General features: G+C 37.2%; 1 pseudogene; it reads right to left on the bottom strand.

Annotated features, from left to right (window-relative positions):
• Positions 1-15,089, bottom strand: part of LOC141512025 (claudin-6-like) — a 32,398-nt pseudogene extending 17,309 nt beyond the window's left edge.
• Positions 15,090-17,898: the final 2,809 nt, after the last annotated feature.

Here is a 17,898-nt window from a genome sequence, read left to right on the forward strand (position 1 = left end):
TTTGAGGTAACCCTAAAGAACAGAACTAAGCTTTGAAAAAAATCTAAAACTTCTAGATGTTTCATCTTCTACTCTTCTTTCATCCTTTTTTCCCTGTGATTGCAGACCTTAGTATCTTGGCCTCAGATTTTCCATGTCTCAAATGGGAGAGAAGAGAAAGCCCTACCATTTGGGGCTGATGGATGGTGACTGAGGATTCATATTCATGTCATCAGAATAGGTGGTCAGCTACTGGTATGATTTGAAAATGTCCTTACAAACTTAATAAATTTGCTTCATACCAGACCCTAGAAACAAAACAATAACAGCTTCTCCACTGTGAGGCTGCTTGTCAGAAACTTTGGTTTTGAATTCTGACCCCATCATTTACCTTCAACTAGTCCCTAACTTCCTGGACCTCATTTCTTCTTCTGTCAAAAGAAAATAATACTTAAGAAGGAAGGAGAGAGGGAGAGAAAGAGACAGAAGGAAGAAGGGAAGAAAAGGAAAGAAGGAAAGAAGAAGGGAAGGAGAGAGGGAAGGAAGAAAGGATGCAAGGAAGTAAAGAAGGAAAGAAGAAGAGACTGAATTTAAGTCTTGTTTGAAGCAGGGCAAGGTAGGGATGAGATGCTCCTGCCAGGCTCCCCTACTCTCTTTCCCCTCTGAGAATCCTAGTTAATCATTTGAAAATAGAGTTAACCATATGGGGATAATGATGGTCACTGACCTGGAGGCTGGTCATCTCACAATGTTCTGATTCTGCTCATTTCATTCAGCATCAGTTCATGTAAGTTTTTCCAGGTTTTTCTGAAATCCTTTTGCTCATGATTTCTTACAAAACCATAGTGCTCCATCAATTAATATACCACAATTTGTTCAACCATTCCCCAGTTGATGGCATCTCCTCAATTTCCATTTTTGCCATGAGGAAAAGAGCTGCTATAAATATTTTTTTGTACATGTGGGTCTTTCTCCCCTTTTTATGATTTCTTTTTTTTAGTTTTTTTTTTTTGCAAGGCAAATGGGGTTAAGTGGCTTGCCCAAGGCCACACAGCTAGGTAATTACTAAGTGTCTGAGACCAGATTTGAACCCAGGTACTCCTGACTCCAAAGCGGGTGCTTTATCCACTATGCCACCTAGCTGACCCACTATGCCACCTAGCTGCCCCTTATGATTTCTTTTGGATATAGATGAATGGATAGATCTTTTGTAGAGATGTTGCTGGATCAAAGAATACTGCCTTGAGCTTTGAAGATATTCTGGCAACTTGGGATATGGTAGAATCTCTTTGAGCCAAGGGCTGCTCCTCCCCTATCATGGGGGTAGGATCAGGGTCAAAGGAGAGAGAAGGGAGAGGAAGAGGAAGAAAGGAAGCACATTTTACCTGCAGGCAAAGCTGAACCTTCCTCAACTTCCTTGCCTTTAGTCTCTGGCTCTCTCATAGTCCTAATTATTCATTTTCACATGGGCTGTTCACCCAAGACAGATGACAGAGTTGGGGTAGGGGAAGAGGGATACTTTATGCTTTCAATCTATTTCCAATTTGCTATTATAAATCTTGGGTCAGTGACATTAACTCTTTTTCCAAAAGAAATAACCAGATTGGACTGGGACTTTCCTTATTAAAAAACAAACAAACGAAAGGAAACCTGAATCGCTGGGGGTGGAGAGGAAACTGTCAACCATACATAGGGTTAGTTACAATCCATGCCAAGAATTAGGATGAATCACCCAAGCATAAACATAGTCTACACGACTCTCCAATCTGTCCCACCTGCCCTGGGTGGGATAGTAGCCTTGGGAAAGTGATTATGAAAAGCATAGTCCACATCATTCCTCCAAAAATTTTAATCTTTTTAAAAAAGCAATATGGAACTGGGGAGATGGAGTTGCCTCAGGAGGCTTGGATACCTATGAACTTTGCCAGTGACTTGCTGTACAACTTTAAATCAGTGAGTTAGCTTCTCTGGCTTCCTTCTTCTGAAAAACAGAGATAGAGACTACTCCCAAAAGAAACCAAATAACAAAGTGGTTTGTCTCCAATCCATACCATCCCACTATCAAGAAAAACCAATGAACAAGTTCCTAAATATGTTATTTGTGCAGAGATGGGAAGGGGTGGCAGATATTTTGAATGATTGTTCTGGAATTTAGAGCTTCCCTTCCTCTTCCCTTGTGACCCAGGTGTGTGTTCATGCAGGTGTGGGTAGAGAGAGAGGGGAGTGTATCCAAAGGTTTGTCCCTAGTATTTTCTCTTTTTTCCTTCCTTGATAAACTTAAGCTTGTGACTCCAGCCACCATCTCTTGATCTCAATTTTTAGATCTAATCTCAACTCCTTTCCTCAACCTTATGCCCAAATTTCTATGATGGCTTCTCCTGTGTGTGTCTCACAAGTTTTATGCCCTGGAATTGAAACAGATATCAAAGGTCATCCAGTTCAACTTCCCCTTTTAGAGATGAAGAAGGAAACACACAGCTTCTCATGATAACTGAGCAGAAAGATAGGTTATTTCTGGGAAAGAATCTTATACATAATGAATTCCATCCAGGGCTGTACTTGAGGCAACTCAAATAAGCTAAGGAGAACAAATTATTAAATTTTCAGTGGAGCATTTATACCTTGAAAATTAAAAGAAAATCAGGGTTTAATGTTTTGCTTTGATCACTGTCTAAACAAGAAAGTGAAGGAAATAATATTAATAATTCCAATCAAACTTAGAAGTGTGGTTATAATTTTTCTGTCATTAAACATCTACCTGTACAATGATTCCATCTATTATATATTTTTTTACATTTAATTTATTAATTTATTTTCACTTTACTACAAGTCTTGTTCTAAACCTAAACATAATTCCCCCCTCCCCCCCACAAAGATAGATAACCCTCAGGAAAAATGAACTGAGAGAAAAAAGTGTACTTCAGTCTGTGTTCAGAAACCATTAGTTCTGTATCTGGGATAAGTCCATCAAAGAAGTTGCTTAAATATTTTTTCCACAGTTTCTATTGCTAGCTGTATTTCCTTCTATCCTATTCCTCTCCACCCACATTTATTCTATTCTCTCTCTCCTTTCACCCTATCCCTCCTCAAATGTGTGTTATATTTGACTATCCTCTCCCAGTATCTTCCCTCTCTTCTGTCACCAACACCCCCCCTCACTTCCCCCTGTTCCCCTTCTCCCATCCTCTCCTCTCTTTTTTTCCCTCTAGGGTGAGATAGATTTCTATACCCTGTTGAGTATACCCTATTCTATATCTCTCTGAGACACTTCTGATGGGAATGAAGGCTCACTCACTCCCCTTCACCTTCCTCTTCTTCCACTCTATTGCAAAAGCTTTTTTCTTGCCTGTTTTATGTGAAATATCTTAACCCATTCTACCTCACCTTCTCCTTTCTCCCTGTATATTCCTTTCTCTTCCATTAATTCCATCTTTATAATATATTATACATTCATATTCAGCTCCCTTCTGTGCCTTGTCTATATATGCTCCTTCTAATTGCCCTATTAAATGAGACAGTTTTTACAAGTTATCAACATCATCTTTCAATGCAGGAATACAAGCATTCAACATCATTAAATCGCTCATAATTATCTCCACTCTGCATTTGAAGAAATTATTTTTTTCAGAGAGCTATTTTATCTCCTTTTTCATCTGGCCACTTCTGCTTTTTAAGGTATTCTTCTCCTCATTGACTTTTTGGGCTGCTTTTCTCATTTGACCTAAACTAGTTTTTAAGACATTTACTTTGGCATTGGTTTTCATGATTTTCTTGCATTGCTTCATTTTTCTTCCTAATTTTTTCCTCTACCTCCCTTACTTGCTTTTCAAAATCTTTTTCTAAGCTCTTCAACAGCCTCTGATCAATTAATATTTTTCTTGGAGGCTTTGGATATAGAAGCTTTGACAAAGCACTTTTCATCCTCAGTGTTTGAAATAATTTTGGATCATTGTTATGCTGAGAATAGCTAAGTAATTAACAATTGCTCATCATGCAAAATTATTGCTACTGTGTACAATGTTCTCCAGGTTCTGTTCATTTCACTTTGCATCAGTTGGTATAAGTCTTCCCAGGTTTTTCTAAAACCATCTTGTTTGTCATTTCTCATAGCGTGATAGTATTTCATCACAATAATACAGGACAACTTATTTAGTCATTTCCCTCATTGATGGGCATCCCCTCAATTTCTACATCTTCAACACCACAAAGATTGCTACTGGAAACATTTTCGTATAAATAGTTCCTTTCTCTTTGATCTCTTTGGGATGTAAATCTATTAGTGCATTGCAATCAAAAGGGTATAACAGAGTTTTATAGCCCTCTAGGCATAGTTTCAGATTGCTCTCCAGAATGGTTAGATTAATTCACAATCACCAATAGTGCATTAGTGTCCCTATTTTTTTACATCTCCGACATTTGTCATTTTCCTTTTCTGTCATATTAGTCAATATGATGGGTATGAGATGGTACCTCAGAGCTGTTTTAATTTGTGTTTTTTTAAATCAATTGTGATTTAGAAAATTTTTTCATATGACTATAAATAGCTTTTTCATTTCTTAGTCTGAAAACTCCTATTCATGTACTTTGACTTTGTAACAGTTTGAGATTCAGTATTGCTAGGTCACTTTGCTTCACATTTTTATCAGTGATTTCCTTGATATTATTTACTTTTGTTCTTCTAGATGAATTTTGTAATTATTTTTTCTAGTTCTATAATATAAGTTTTTTCCTAATTTGATTTTGATGGCACTTATAGCCTTCCATGAACAACATTTCTCCAGTTATTTAGATCTGACTTTATTTGTGTGAAAAGTGTCTTGTAATTATGTTTATATAGCTCCTGAATTTGTCTTGGCAGGTAGATTTTTCAAGTATTTTATATTATTTGCAGTTTTTAAATTTTTTTTAAGATTTTATTTTTTATTTACACATGACTAAAATATTCTTGCTTAAGAGTAAACATAATACCTCCTCCCCCACAAAAATATAAAACCTCATGAGAAATAAAGTAAAAGAAAGAGAAAAAATGTGTTTCAGTCTGTGTTCTGTCATCAACAGCTCTGTCTTGGGTGGATCACTTATTTTTGTTATCCTAAGTTCATCATAGAAGTTACTTCAATATTTTTCCACAGTTGCTGTTGCTGATTGTTATTCCTCTTTACTACCACCTATTATATTTTCTCTCTCCCTCTCTATCTCTCTTCAAAAATGTGCTGTGGGGCAGCTAAGTGGTGCAGCAGATAGAGCACAAGCCCTGGGGCTAAGGGACCCCAAGCCCAAATCCCACCCCAGAGACGCAGTAACCACCTGGCCCTGTGGTCCCAGACAGATCACCCAATCCCAACACCTTGCAAAAAGTAAAAAAGAAAATGTGTTATATCTGACTATCCCCTCCTGTGATCTATCCTCTCCTCTATCACCCACATCCCTCCTTCCCTCCCCCTTTTTCTCCTTTTTCCTCTAGATGTCTATACCCTATTGAGTGTATAATGCTATTTCCTCTCTGAGCCATTTCTGATGAGAATGAAGGTTCTCTCATTCCCCCTCACCTTCCCCCCCACCCCATACCATTGCAAAAGCTACATGAAATATCTTAGCCTATTCTGCCTCTCCTTTCTCTTACTCCCAGTACATTTCCCTTTCATCATTGACTCCATTTTTACAATATATTATATATCTTCAAATTCAGCTCTCTCCTGTGCTTCATATATAAAAGTTCTTTCTATCTGTTGTATTAAATGAGAATGTTCATATGAGTATTATCAGTATCATCTTTCCATGAAGGAATCCATGCAGTTCATCATCAAGTCCCTCATAATTAATCCTAATCCTCCACTATCTATGCTTCACTGAGTCCTGTCTGTACTTGAAGGTCACACTTTCTGTTCAGCTCTGGTCATTTCAACAGGAATATTTGAAATTCCCCCATTTCGTTGAAAGTCTATCTTTTCTCCTGGAAGAGAATGTTTAGTTTTTCTTGGTAGTTGATTATCAGTTGCATTCCAAGCTCTTTTACCTTCCGGAATATTATATTTCAAGTCCTATGAGCCTTTAATGTAGTTGCTGCTAAGTCCTTTGTGATCCTGACTACAGCTCCACGATATTTGAATTGTATCCTTCTGGCTGCTTGTAATATTTTCTCTTTGACTTGGGAGTTCTGAAACTTGGCTATAATATTCCTGGGTTTTTTTTCCCCTTGGATCTCTTTCAGGGGGGAGATTGATGAATTCTCTCAATTTCTATTTTACCTTCTGCTTCTAGGATATCTGGGCAATTTTCCTGTAGGAATTCTTTAAAAATGATGTCAAAGTTCTTTTCCTGATCATGACTTTCAGGTATTCCAATAATTTTAAAATTATCTTTCCTGAATCTGTTTTCCAGATCAGTTGTTTTTTTTAATGAGATATTTCATATTTTCTTCTAATTTTCCCTCTTTTGGAGTTGAACTATTGTATCTTGATTTCCCACAAAGTCATCAGCTTCCTTTAGCTCCATGCTACCTCTGAAGGATTTATTTTCCTCAGAGAGCTTTCTTATCTCTTTTTCCATCTGGCCAATTCTGCTTTTTAAATCATTCTTCTCCTCAATAACTTTTTTGAACTGTTTTATCCATTTGACCTAAGCTGGTTTTTAGCATGCTATATTCTTCAACATTTTTTTGGATTTCCTTGACTAAGCTGCTGACTTCATTTTCATGTTTTTCCTGCATCTCTCTCATTTCTTTTCCCAATTTTTCTTCTACTCCCTTACTTGATTTTCAAAATCTTTTATTTTAAGTTTTTGCAAGGCAAATGGGGTTATGTGGCTTGTCCAAGGCTACACAACTAGGTAATTATTAAATGTCTGAGGCCCAGTTTGAACTCAGGTACTCCTGACTCCAGGGCCAATGCTCTATCCACTGTGCCACTGAGCTTCCCCTCAAAATCGTTTTTGAGCTCTATCATAGCCTGAGCCCAATTTCTATATTTCTTGGATTCTTTAGATGCAGAAGCTTGAACTTTCTCATCTTCAGATTGAGTATTTTGTCCTGCATGGGATCAAAGTAATTGTCTATAGACAGGTTCTTTTTTTTCTGTTTACTCATTTCCTCAGCCTGTGCCTGGTTTGGGGGTGCTTCCTGAGCTTTTGAGTATTACTGGGACACCCCCACCAGGACCTCAGTGTGTGAGGCTCTGACTGCTCCTGGTCTGTGAATGACTACTAGCTGGCCCCTCTGCCCCTGGGGCTATGAGGAGGTGTCCCTGCTCTATGGGGGGCCTAGACTGTGACCAGGGTCTGAATGTGGTCAGAGCCCCAGAGTCCTGTTCCAGGAACAGAGTTCAGATCTCGGAAGTCTCCCTCCACTCCCTTACCTTCAGTGGGCTGAGCATTCAGGGTGCAGCTACCTGGAGGCTCTTGCTGGGTGGCTCCATGGGCCTGCTTCCATTTCCTGGATCTGCACTGTCGAGGCTGTGCTGAGGTCTGTGACCTGTGCTGAGGTCCTGGGCTTTGTGCTCACTCTGGCAGAGGTCTCCCTGCTGATCTTCCGAGTTGTGCTTGGTGCGCCCTGGGGTGCAGGTCAAGAAACTGTTTCTGTTGCCCTGAGGCCCTGCTCCCAGTCATCCTGGAGTTGTTCCCAGGAGGCTGAAGTTCCTTTGCTCTGGCAAGGCCACCTCTCCAACCCAATGGAACAGTTTTTTCCACTATTTTCCAGGTTACCTTGGGCTAGAGAATTGCCTCACTGGATCTTTCTGTGGGTTCTTGTCTCTGGAAAATTTAGTTAGAGTCATAATTTTAAGGTTTTTGAAATATTTTGGAGAGAGCACTTAGAGAGGCTCTTCTCCTGCTGCCATCTTGGCTCTGCCCTTTTATTTGCAATTATTTTGTTTTATTTAGATTTTTTTGCAAGACAAATGGGGTTAGGTGGCTTGCCCAAGACCACCCAGCTAGGTAATTATTAAGTGTCTGAATTTGAACTCAGGTACTCCTGACTCCAGGGCCCGTGCTTTATCCACTGCGCCACTTAGCCACCCCTGTGGTTATTGTAAATAGAATTTCTCATTCTATCTCTTTATGCTTGTCTTTGTTGGTAAGTATAAAAAAATTAAAAACATTTATATGACTTTATTTTATATCCTAAAACTTTGCTGAAATTGTAATTTTCATTAGTTCCCCCCCCTTATTTAGTGTTTTATTTTTCTCCAGTTACATGTACAAAGAATTTTTAAATCTCTTTTAAATCATCTTTAAAACTCTGAGTTCCAAATTCTTTTCCTTCGTTCTATATCACCCCTCCACACTCCATTGAGAAAGCAAACAATTTGATATATTTTATAAATGTTTTCACTAGTTCTTTAAATTGATTCTTAGGATTCTCTAAGAATACCATCATATCATATGCAAGAGTGATAGTTTTGTTTCCTCACAGGCTCTTCTAATTTCTTCAATTTCTTTTCTTCTTTTATTGTTGTAGCTAATTTTTCTAGTATTGAATAATACTAAAATAATTGAATTGAATTGAATATTGTGATATTGAATAATGATGTTGATAATGGGGATCCTTACTTTACTCCTGATGTCACTGGGAAGGCTTCTAGATAAAATGTTTATAGATAATCCTCAATATAGATAGTGGTTTTAGATAGATAGTACTTATCATTTTTAAAAAAACTCCAGGGTAGCTAGGTGGTTCAGTGGTTAGAGCACTGGCCCTGGAGTCAGGAGTACCTGAGCTCAAATCCAGCCTCAGACATTTAAGATTTATTTAGTTGTAATCACTTAATCCCATTGCCTTGCAAAAACCAAAAGTAAATAAAAGAAAAAAAGAAAAGCCCCATTGATTCCAATGCTTTCTGCTGTTTTTAATAGGAATGAGTATTGCATTGTGTCAAAGGTTTTTTTCTGTATCTATTGAAATAATTATATTTTTAAAAAATTGTCATTAATATATCAATTATGCTGATAGTTTCCTTGATATTGAACCTGTCCTGCATTCCTTGTATAAAACACAGCCTAGTTATACTCTATGAGTTTTGTGCTGTATTTTAAGATTTGTTCATTGATATACATAAGGGATATTGGTCTATAATTTTCTTTCTCTGTTCTCTCTCCCTAATTTAAGTATCAATACCATATTTGGATCCTAAAAGGAATTTGGTAGGACTCCTTTTTTGCCTATTTTTACAAATAGTTTATATAATATTGGAATTTTCAAAAATGTTTTATATAACTCACTAGTGAATTCATGTGATCTTAGAGACTTTTTAAAGGCGCTCACAAATAATTTGCTTAATTTTTTTATAAGAGAGGGTAATTTGTATCCTCTTCTGTTAATCTAAGTGATTTATATCTAGAGAAAACTGAATGGGTAAAATTTTTCTTTAAAATTGCCCATATATTAGGGCATAAAAACTTAAATGCAGGAAAACATAAATATTAAATATATCCTTTTCAGATCATAATGCAATTTATTCTAATATTAAATAAATTATCTGGAATAGTAGGTAAAGGAGGAGTCTTACCAAACTATTTTTATAAAACAAATATGGTATTGCTACCTGTCAGAAAAAGCACAGAGAAAGGAGATTATATACCAATTTCATTAATGAATTTGAATGCAAAAATCCTAAATAAAATACTGCTTAGGAGATTACAACAATATATCACAAAGATTATACATTGTGACCAAGTTGTATTTATGCCAAAAATACAGGGATGATTTAATGTAATTGAATATTTCAATAACAAAAATGATAAAAATTATATGATTATATCAATAGAAACAGAAAAAAGCTTTGACAAAATGCAACATTATTCCTATTAAAAACATATGAAAATATAGGTAAATGTGAATTTTTTTTTAAAATGATAAGAAGTATCTTCCTAAAACTATCAGCAAGAGTCATTTGTAAAGGGGAATTAGCCAGAAAGAAATCTTTCCAATAATATCAGGAGTGAACTCAAAATTTCCCTAAATACTGATAATATTCAATCCTCAATTAGAAATGGTAGAAGAAAAAGATTTGAAGGAACAAGAATGGATGAAGTAATAAAATTTACTTTTTTTGAAGATGATATACTTGAAAATCCTAGAGATTCAATTAAAAAATTAGTTGAAACAATAATTTTGGTAAAGGAGCAATATATATATATATATATATATATATATATATATATATAAAATGTATACACATAATTGGCATTGCTATATATCACCAATAAAACCCTTCAAGAAGAGATAGTAGGAGATATCCTTTAAAAAATAACTATAGATACTATAAAATACCTAGGAGTATACCTGCCAAGACAAACCTGGGAATTATATGAACTTAATTATAAAACACTTTTTATATAAAGTAAGATTTAAATAATTGGAAAAATATTAATTGTCCATGTGTAACCAGAGCCAATATAACAAAAGTGATGATTAATTTAAAATAATATGCCTATGCAATGTCACCCAATTAAATTAATAAAAAATTTTTTGAACTAGAAAAAATAATAATGAAATTTATTTAGAAGAACAAAAGGAGTTAATGAGAAAAAATGTAAAGACATACAAAACAGAGTAGTAAAGTATTATAGCAACTTTGTGTTTGATGAAATAAAGATTTAAGTTTTTAGAATAAGTTCACTTTTAGTAAAATTTGTTGGGAAAATTAGAATGTAATCTGGCAGAAATTGGCAATAGACAATATTTTACACCACTGACCAATTTATGATCAAAATGGATACATGACCTAGACATAAAGGGAGCTATCATAAGAAAATTAGAAGAACTTGGAATATATTACCTTTCAGACTTATGGATAGGAGAAGAATTTATGAATTAGGAAGAGACAGAAAATATTGGGAGGTGTAAAATGGATAATTTTGATTACATTAAGTTAAAAAAGTTTGGTTCAAATAAAACTAATGTTCCCAAGTTTCAAATGAAAGCAGAAAATTGAGGTGAAAATTTTATAGATAGTTTCTCAAATAAGAGTCTCATATCACATATATATGAAATATATAAAGATATATATAAATACATAAATATATAATACATATAAATAATATATAAATATATATATATAATACATATAAAAAACTTTGGCATAATCTCCTAAGCAGTATAAGAAATGATGAATTCATTTATTTTAGAAAAGAAATGATTAAAAACTTGAGGTGGGGTGGCTAGTGGCACAGTGGATAGAGTACCAGCCCTGGAGTCAGGAGTACCTGAGTTCAAATCTGACCTCAGACACTTAATAATTACCTAGCTGTGTAGCCTTGGGCAAGCCACTTAACCCCATTGCCTTGCAAAAACTAAAAAATAACCCCCCCCCAAAAAAACAAACAAAAAAAACTTGAATGAGATGAAGAATGAAGTAAGCAGAGACAAGAAAACATTTTATGCAATAAAAATAATGTTCAAAGAACAAGTGTGAATTATTAAATTTTTTTGAGTATCATAAATATTCAGATCAACTGCAAAGAACCATAAAGGAAGATACAGTACACCTCCAGAGAAAGAACTGAGAAATAGAAGTATGCATGGTTTGGTTTTACATCCACACATCCATACATATCTGAGTCTAATGGTGGTCTTTTCTAGTGTCAGGTGGGCAGGGAGGGAGAAAAAAATAGTACGCAGTTGAGAACAAAAGAAAACTCAAAAAGAAAAGCTGGGTAGATTTGAAAATGACATATAGTGGTAGTAGTTATTACATAGTTTTTCAAAAGAAGTGAACTGTGACCTGGAGATTGATGGTTTCATATTGAATTCTCCCTTTGTGTTGTGCTGTCTGCATGGAAATGCTTTTTTCCCCAAAATGACTTTAAAAAACACAAAATAAAAAAATAAATAAAAGAATCTAGTCTTGGTACTCATACTATCAGTACTCTCCCTTCCTTTCTCATTCTTCAATCTTCATTTAAGGAGTGGAAAAGGCAGGCTTCTTCAAGATATCCTCTCCTGCATCACTGAAATCCAATTTATTTTTATTCTCCTGACATCACTGGTTCTCTTCAAGAATGAAGGACAAATAACAGCATTTTCCACCAGGCTGAAGATATTTTGGACTTTTTAAGGTCTCAATTTCTCCAGGTGTACTCATTTTGAATTTCTTTGACTTCTCCACCACATTCCCTCACCCTTGGTCCCTTCCCCCTCCACTTTTTCATTTTTCTTTTGTGCCTTGACTTCCCCCATTTGACTGTAAGCTCCTTGAGGGCAGAGACTGTCTTTTTCTTATTTGTATCCTCAATTAAAAATGTTTATTGACTAGAGAGACAATAAAACAATAAATTAAGCTCCAGTCTGTATAGTTTGCTCATTTCCAAACTGAAAATTTAACAATTGGCTCTCCAGAGTCTGTAGGAACTACCTTTAGCACTGTCCTGAGTGGAGAGGATTATGGGTTCAGAACTATATAAGAAAGAGACAGAAAAGGAACCAAATCTGGAAACTACATCAAAACAACAGAGGCATGAGTCCAAACCCAGGAATTCATGAATAAGCTTGGACTTTGTCTCACCTGCATCCAGGATCAAACAGGGCCTTTCCACACTATCCAAGACTATGAGCAAGAACAGAGTCTGGTCCTAGCACCAAAGCCTTAATCCTGAAATAACTGGGGATTTGAGGAAATGGAAGAAAATGCCCAACACAGTGAAGAAATAAAGTCTAGCTCCCTGATGTATATATATATATATATATATATATATATATATATACACATATATATATGTATATATATGTATATATATATGTATATATGTGTGTGTATATATATAAGTATATGATATGTCCATATATGAATAAAGTATGAAACATGAAATCTATGTATGAAATGTCTATTTGCACACATTTAATATATATGAAATATATGTATCTATACACATATGAATAGGCATATAGGAAATTTCTATAGTTATAGATGAATAGATTGATAAATATACACACACAAATAAAATCTCTATTTCTAGTTATTCATATATACATGTATATATGTGTGTATAAATACTCCATCTCTTCATATCTTTTTTTTTAGATTTTTTTTTGTATGGCAATGGGGTTAAGTGGCTTGCCCAAGGCCACACAGCTAGGTAATTATTAAGTGTGAGGTTGGATTTGAACTCAGGTACTCCTGACTCCAGGGCCGGTGCTCTATTCACTGTGCCACCTAGCTGCCCCTCTTCATATCTTTATGTAGAAAGAGATAGATAGTTAAGTTGGCACATTTGTGAACCTTTTGTATTGACTTACCAAGAGCTTCCTTGATCCACTGAATTCATGAATAAAATTGTCTGTATTTTGAAAACTGACGGAGTATAGTTAATACATTCAGGTCTGAGTATGAAGGACTCCTTTACTTATATAAGCATGTGACACCATTGAGAAAGGAGAGAGAACCTGAAGGCCATCTCTGTCCTCCTGCTTCTCCCTTAAGAAATGAGACTGTGATTTTGTCCATTTCATTCATCCCTTTCCTTTCTAGGTGTAAGGGCTCCTATATCAACGTGGATCCAGCCCTAGAGCTAGAGCCTTAGGGATATAGGAATCTAGTAATAGGAGCCAGGTGCTCTAGCCAATTTACCAGTAAAACCCCAGGGAGCAAGGGTCTCAATACACTGGCCCACTGAGGTTTTGAACTTATACTTGGTGGGACTAATGCAATGTAATAACTGAGTCAAACTGTGAGCCTAATTTATATATCCAAAACTTAGTATAGTGCTTGGTACATAAGTAGTTAATAAATGATTATTGACTGACTTTCTAGTGAAAAATAAAATGAGGAGTCCTTATCATCACATTCTAATTGTGGCATTAGTTTGTTGGATGGGTTTTAACAGCATGACACAATGAAGAATACTCACTAATTTTGAATTGAATAATATGCCCATGAGTAATCATGGGAAAGTTATTTAACTTCCTTTAACCACAATTTCCTCCTCTATCACTCGATGGGCTTCCTTTCAACTTTGGATCCATGATAAATCTCTGGGTCTCTATGGATTTGGTTTTCTCATCTATGGAATGGTAGTGTAATACCTCCAGGAACTAGAGCATTTGTGAGTGGCAAGAATTTTGAGGAGGGGATGAAGTTGGATATTCCAAAACTCCTTCCCCAAAGCTCATGGCTAACTGTGATGTGGCTTCCAGGCAAACTTCTTTTCTCCTTAGAAATGCCCAGAGGCTACAGGAAGGGAACGCTGCTCTCAATGATGTTGGACTCTATAGATTGACCAACTTCTACTGACTGGAAACTTTTCCTAAAGAAATGACAACCAGTTATTTTTCCTCTTTTTGCTTTGTAGAAATCAATAAACAATAGGCTCAATCTATGGCGGTAACGATATTTGTTGTTTATTATGTTTTGCCCACAAAGGGATGTAGCTAAGAGAAAATGAGCTTGGAGAATCTCTTAGGAACTCTCCTTTTGCTCTGAATTAGATGAGGAGAAATTCTACTGGGAAACAGGGGAATAGATGAGAATCCTATAAAGGATTCATGGAGAGTAGAGGACAATCCCAAGTGCCAGTTGTTCTGGTGAGCATGGGGTAAGGGGTGTTGGAAGGAAGCTAGTGCATAATTGAGCCCATGCTTATGAATGAATATAAGAATAATGAGTTTCCCTCATCCCATGCCACCTCCACATGGAGAAATAGCCTGTTTATTGACCGTATGGAGATCATTAATGCCTCCTGACACCAGGGTCACTCCCCAGGTCAATCCCTGAGCCATTCCTGCAACCTGAGGGGAAATGAACTTCCCAGTGACATATGGCTCAGTCTCTTGAGCTTCAGAACCTGGGCAAAGCAGAACTTTGTCCCACTCCCCCACCCCCAGCCCTGGGAATGAATCCCTAGCTAATTCCCAAATGGGCAGGTCCCCCAAGAACCTAATGCATTTGGGAAGATTGGGGTTGGGGAGAAGGAGATGGTGTAGCTTTGTATAGATGAATAAATGAGGGGTCTTGTCTTTCTGCATCCTGACTAGGAAGGTCCCAGATAATAGAACTGATTAATTAATCCCTTGGTGGACTGGCTGGGGTGATGTCTGGTAGCTGCAGCTGCAGTTTACCAGGAGTCAAAGCTGCCATTCCTACAGGTGGTGGAGGGAGGCAAGCAGGGCCTGAGGTGGCCATGTGGCCCTCTTCTCGGCTCCCTCCCTCCTCCCCTTTTCAGTTTCCTTCTCTCCCCCTCCTAAGGCTCTGAGGGAATCTCCTTTTCAAAATTACGGTATTTCCTCTGTGTTCAGATTGAATTCAAGATGGCAACCAGGGCTGGATTTGGGGAACAATAGGAGCTGCTGATTGGTGCAATACCATGCCTTCCAAGTGGATAGACAGACACATGAACCACTCAGAGGACCAGTCTGGCATCAGCAAGTTGATTTATTCTATTGCCAATGGGTTGATTATGCTGCCATCAGAATTTTAGGTTGGCAGAGAACTCCTGTCACGCCCTAGACTCAAGTGCCTGAGAATGCCCAAGTTGGCAAAATCAGGAAGTAATCCAGCAGTCTGGGCTGATGTGCCAGACTTCTAGCCAGGCCCTGGCTTCCTGGGGCAATGGCTCCTCAGTAATGAATGGATCTGGGAATAAATCCCACACGCCTGGGGAAGAAGGGGAGAAAACAACCAGGAGGAAATCAATAGGATTATAAGGTTAATACCAGAGCAGCCCGGAGTGACAGTTACCAAATAAATGATCTCAGGAGGACATGGCCAAGGTTAAATGAAACCCAATAAATAAAAGGGAGCATTCAAAGGAGAAAATGCAGAATGTATAAGGATGGAAGGTGGGACAGGGCCAGCAGGGGCCAACCTCCAAGTCTCTGCCCTGGATCCTGGGGGCTGCCTTCCCCCTCTTCTTTGTGTAGGGGGTGGGGAATTCTCCTTCTAGGGTCATTTATCTTTGTGGCTTATGGTCACAGGCCCTGTCCTGCTTCTGGCATAGAGGCTCAAATGTTCAGTGGGCCTCTCATTCTTTGTCCAAACTAAACTTTCAAAAGAGACTTATTTGGACCAGGACACAGAGAGAAGCATTATCAAGTATCAGAAAGCTTGACTGGAGCTCTAGAGCAGAGGCACAGCTAGGATTATTCAAAGCAGGACAAACATTTGCTCAGGTGAAGAGGAGGTGGCACAGAGGACAGAGAACTCTGAATATGTAGACATGCTTGGAGGGGAATGGCCTCTTTCCTATGTTGCACTCCTGTGGCATAATCTACAGACTCCTACCCCTCCATCAGGAGGCTGCTGAAGCAGGAGGTGGCAGGTGAAAGGGGTGGTACTGTCAAGGAAGCTAGTATCAATAGATCAGCACCTTCCCTTGGATGCCCCAAGATCGGCAGTCAAGAGATGAGGATATGGAAGATATCAGGATAAGTAGGCTTTTAATAAATATTTGTGGATTCCTTGATTGATTTATTGACTGAACAACCTAGAGAGAAATCAAGACCCTTGGACACCCTGGAACAAAAGGCTAGTTGTCTCCCACTAGTAATGACTCTGCTCTGGAACTGATAACTAAGTACCCTCCATAAGCAATAGTTCCTCTTAAGAATTTAAAGAAACCTAAAGCAACTATCTGACTTGAGTGGAAAAGGGAGCAAGAAGTCGATGAGATTACTTCTCAAGGCATCAAAGGGATAGTGGACAAGAGCACAAGATTTAGAATGAATAAGATTTGAGTTGAAATCGCATCTCAGACTCCAGCTATCTATTCTTGGGAAATATCATCTCAACTCTCTCATCATTTGTTTTTTCATCTACAAAATGGAGATAATAATACCTGCACTTTCTTTTTTGTAATCTAGAGGTTTTATTTCTCTTGTTCATAGCTGCAGCATGAAAATAATTCAGGTAAAAAATAGGACTTTTTTCCCTATTAGATTAACTCTAATCCTAATTCTCCCAACTCTATCCCCAAAACCTGGGAAGCCCATTTCTGTCTATTCTTTCATTGAGATCTGCTTGGGTAGAATCCAGAGAGGTTATTGAAGGGTAGTGACTTTGGAGGATGGTGAAGAATAATGAGTTGCTTTAGAATAAATTAAAAATCTTCCTGAGTTAAAATCTGACCTCAGACAGTTATTATCTTTGTGAGCCTGGACAACTCCCTTAACCCCTTAATTGCCAAGAAAATGTCTATAGAACATCCAGATCAAGATGTCCAATAAGCAATTGGAGATGTGAGACCAAAGATCAGCAATGATTAGTGTTGGATAAGCATAGCTATCCTCAGCATAAAGATGATAATTGAATCTTTTTTAGTTTAAATGGTATAGAGAGTTGATGAAATGAAATGGTGTAAAGAGAGAAGAGAAGAAAACCTGAGACAGAGTCTTGTAGGTCCCTCATGATTAGTGAACATGACCTGGACAATGATTCAACAAAAGCAGATTAAGAAAGAACTGACAGACAGGTGGAAAGAAGATCAAGAGAGGGGGTATTCCAAAAACCTAGAGAAAAGAGAGGTGGTCAGTAGTGTCCAAGGTTGCAGAAAGATCAAGAAGAAAGAGGTTTGAGAAAAGACCATTAGATAGGTAATTAAGAGAGTGTTGATGATGATATTTTGTCCTTTGTTCTCAAAGAAGACCATTACATCAGGGAGATGATGCTATGACAAGCACTTGAACTGGATTTAAAAAAAGGGGTGCTATGCTATGTCACCAGTCTTACTTTCTTCTCCACAGTCATCCATTTCTTCCTTATCTTCTTATCCTTTTCCTTGCTTCCTATAAATATTCCCTACTCTCCTGTAAAAAAGGGAGTCTTACTAAATCAAATCACCCCTACTAGTTACCATCTTATATCTCCCTTCATTTTCTCAAATAAGGCCCTAGAAACAGTTGTATTCCATGTTTATATTCTCAACCCTTGGTAATTTTGACTTATACCTTCATTATACAAGAGAAACCATTCCCCTAAAGTTAGCAATGATTTCTTA

The sequence above is a fragment of the Macrotis lagotis genome, chromosome 2 (genome assembly GCF_037893015.1).
Source record: "Macrotis lagotis isolate mMagLag1 chromosome 2, bilby.v1.9.chrom.fasta, whole genome shotgun sequence".
Lineage (NCBI taxonomy): Eukaryota > Metazoa > Chordata > Mammalia > Peramelemorphia > Peramelidae > Macrotis > Macrotis lagotis.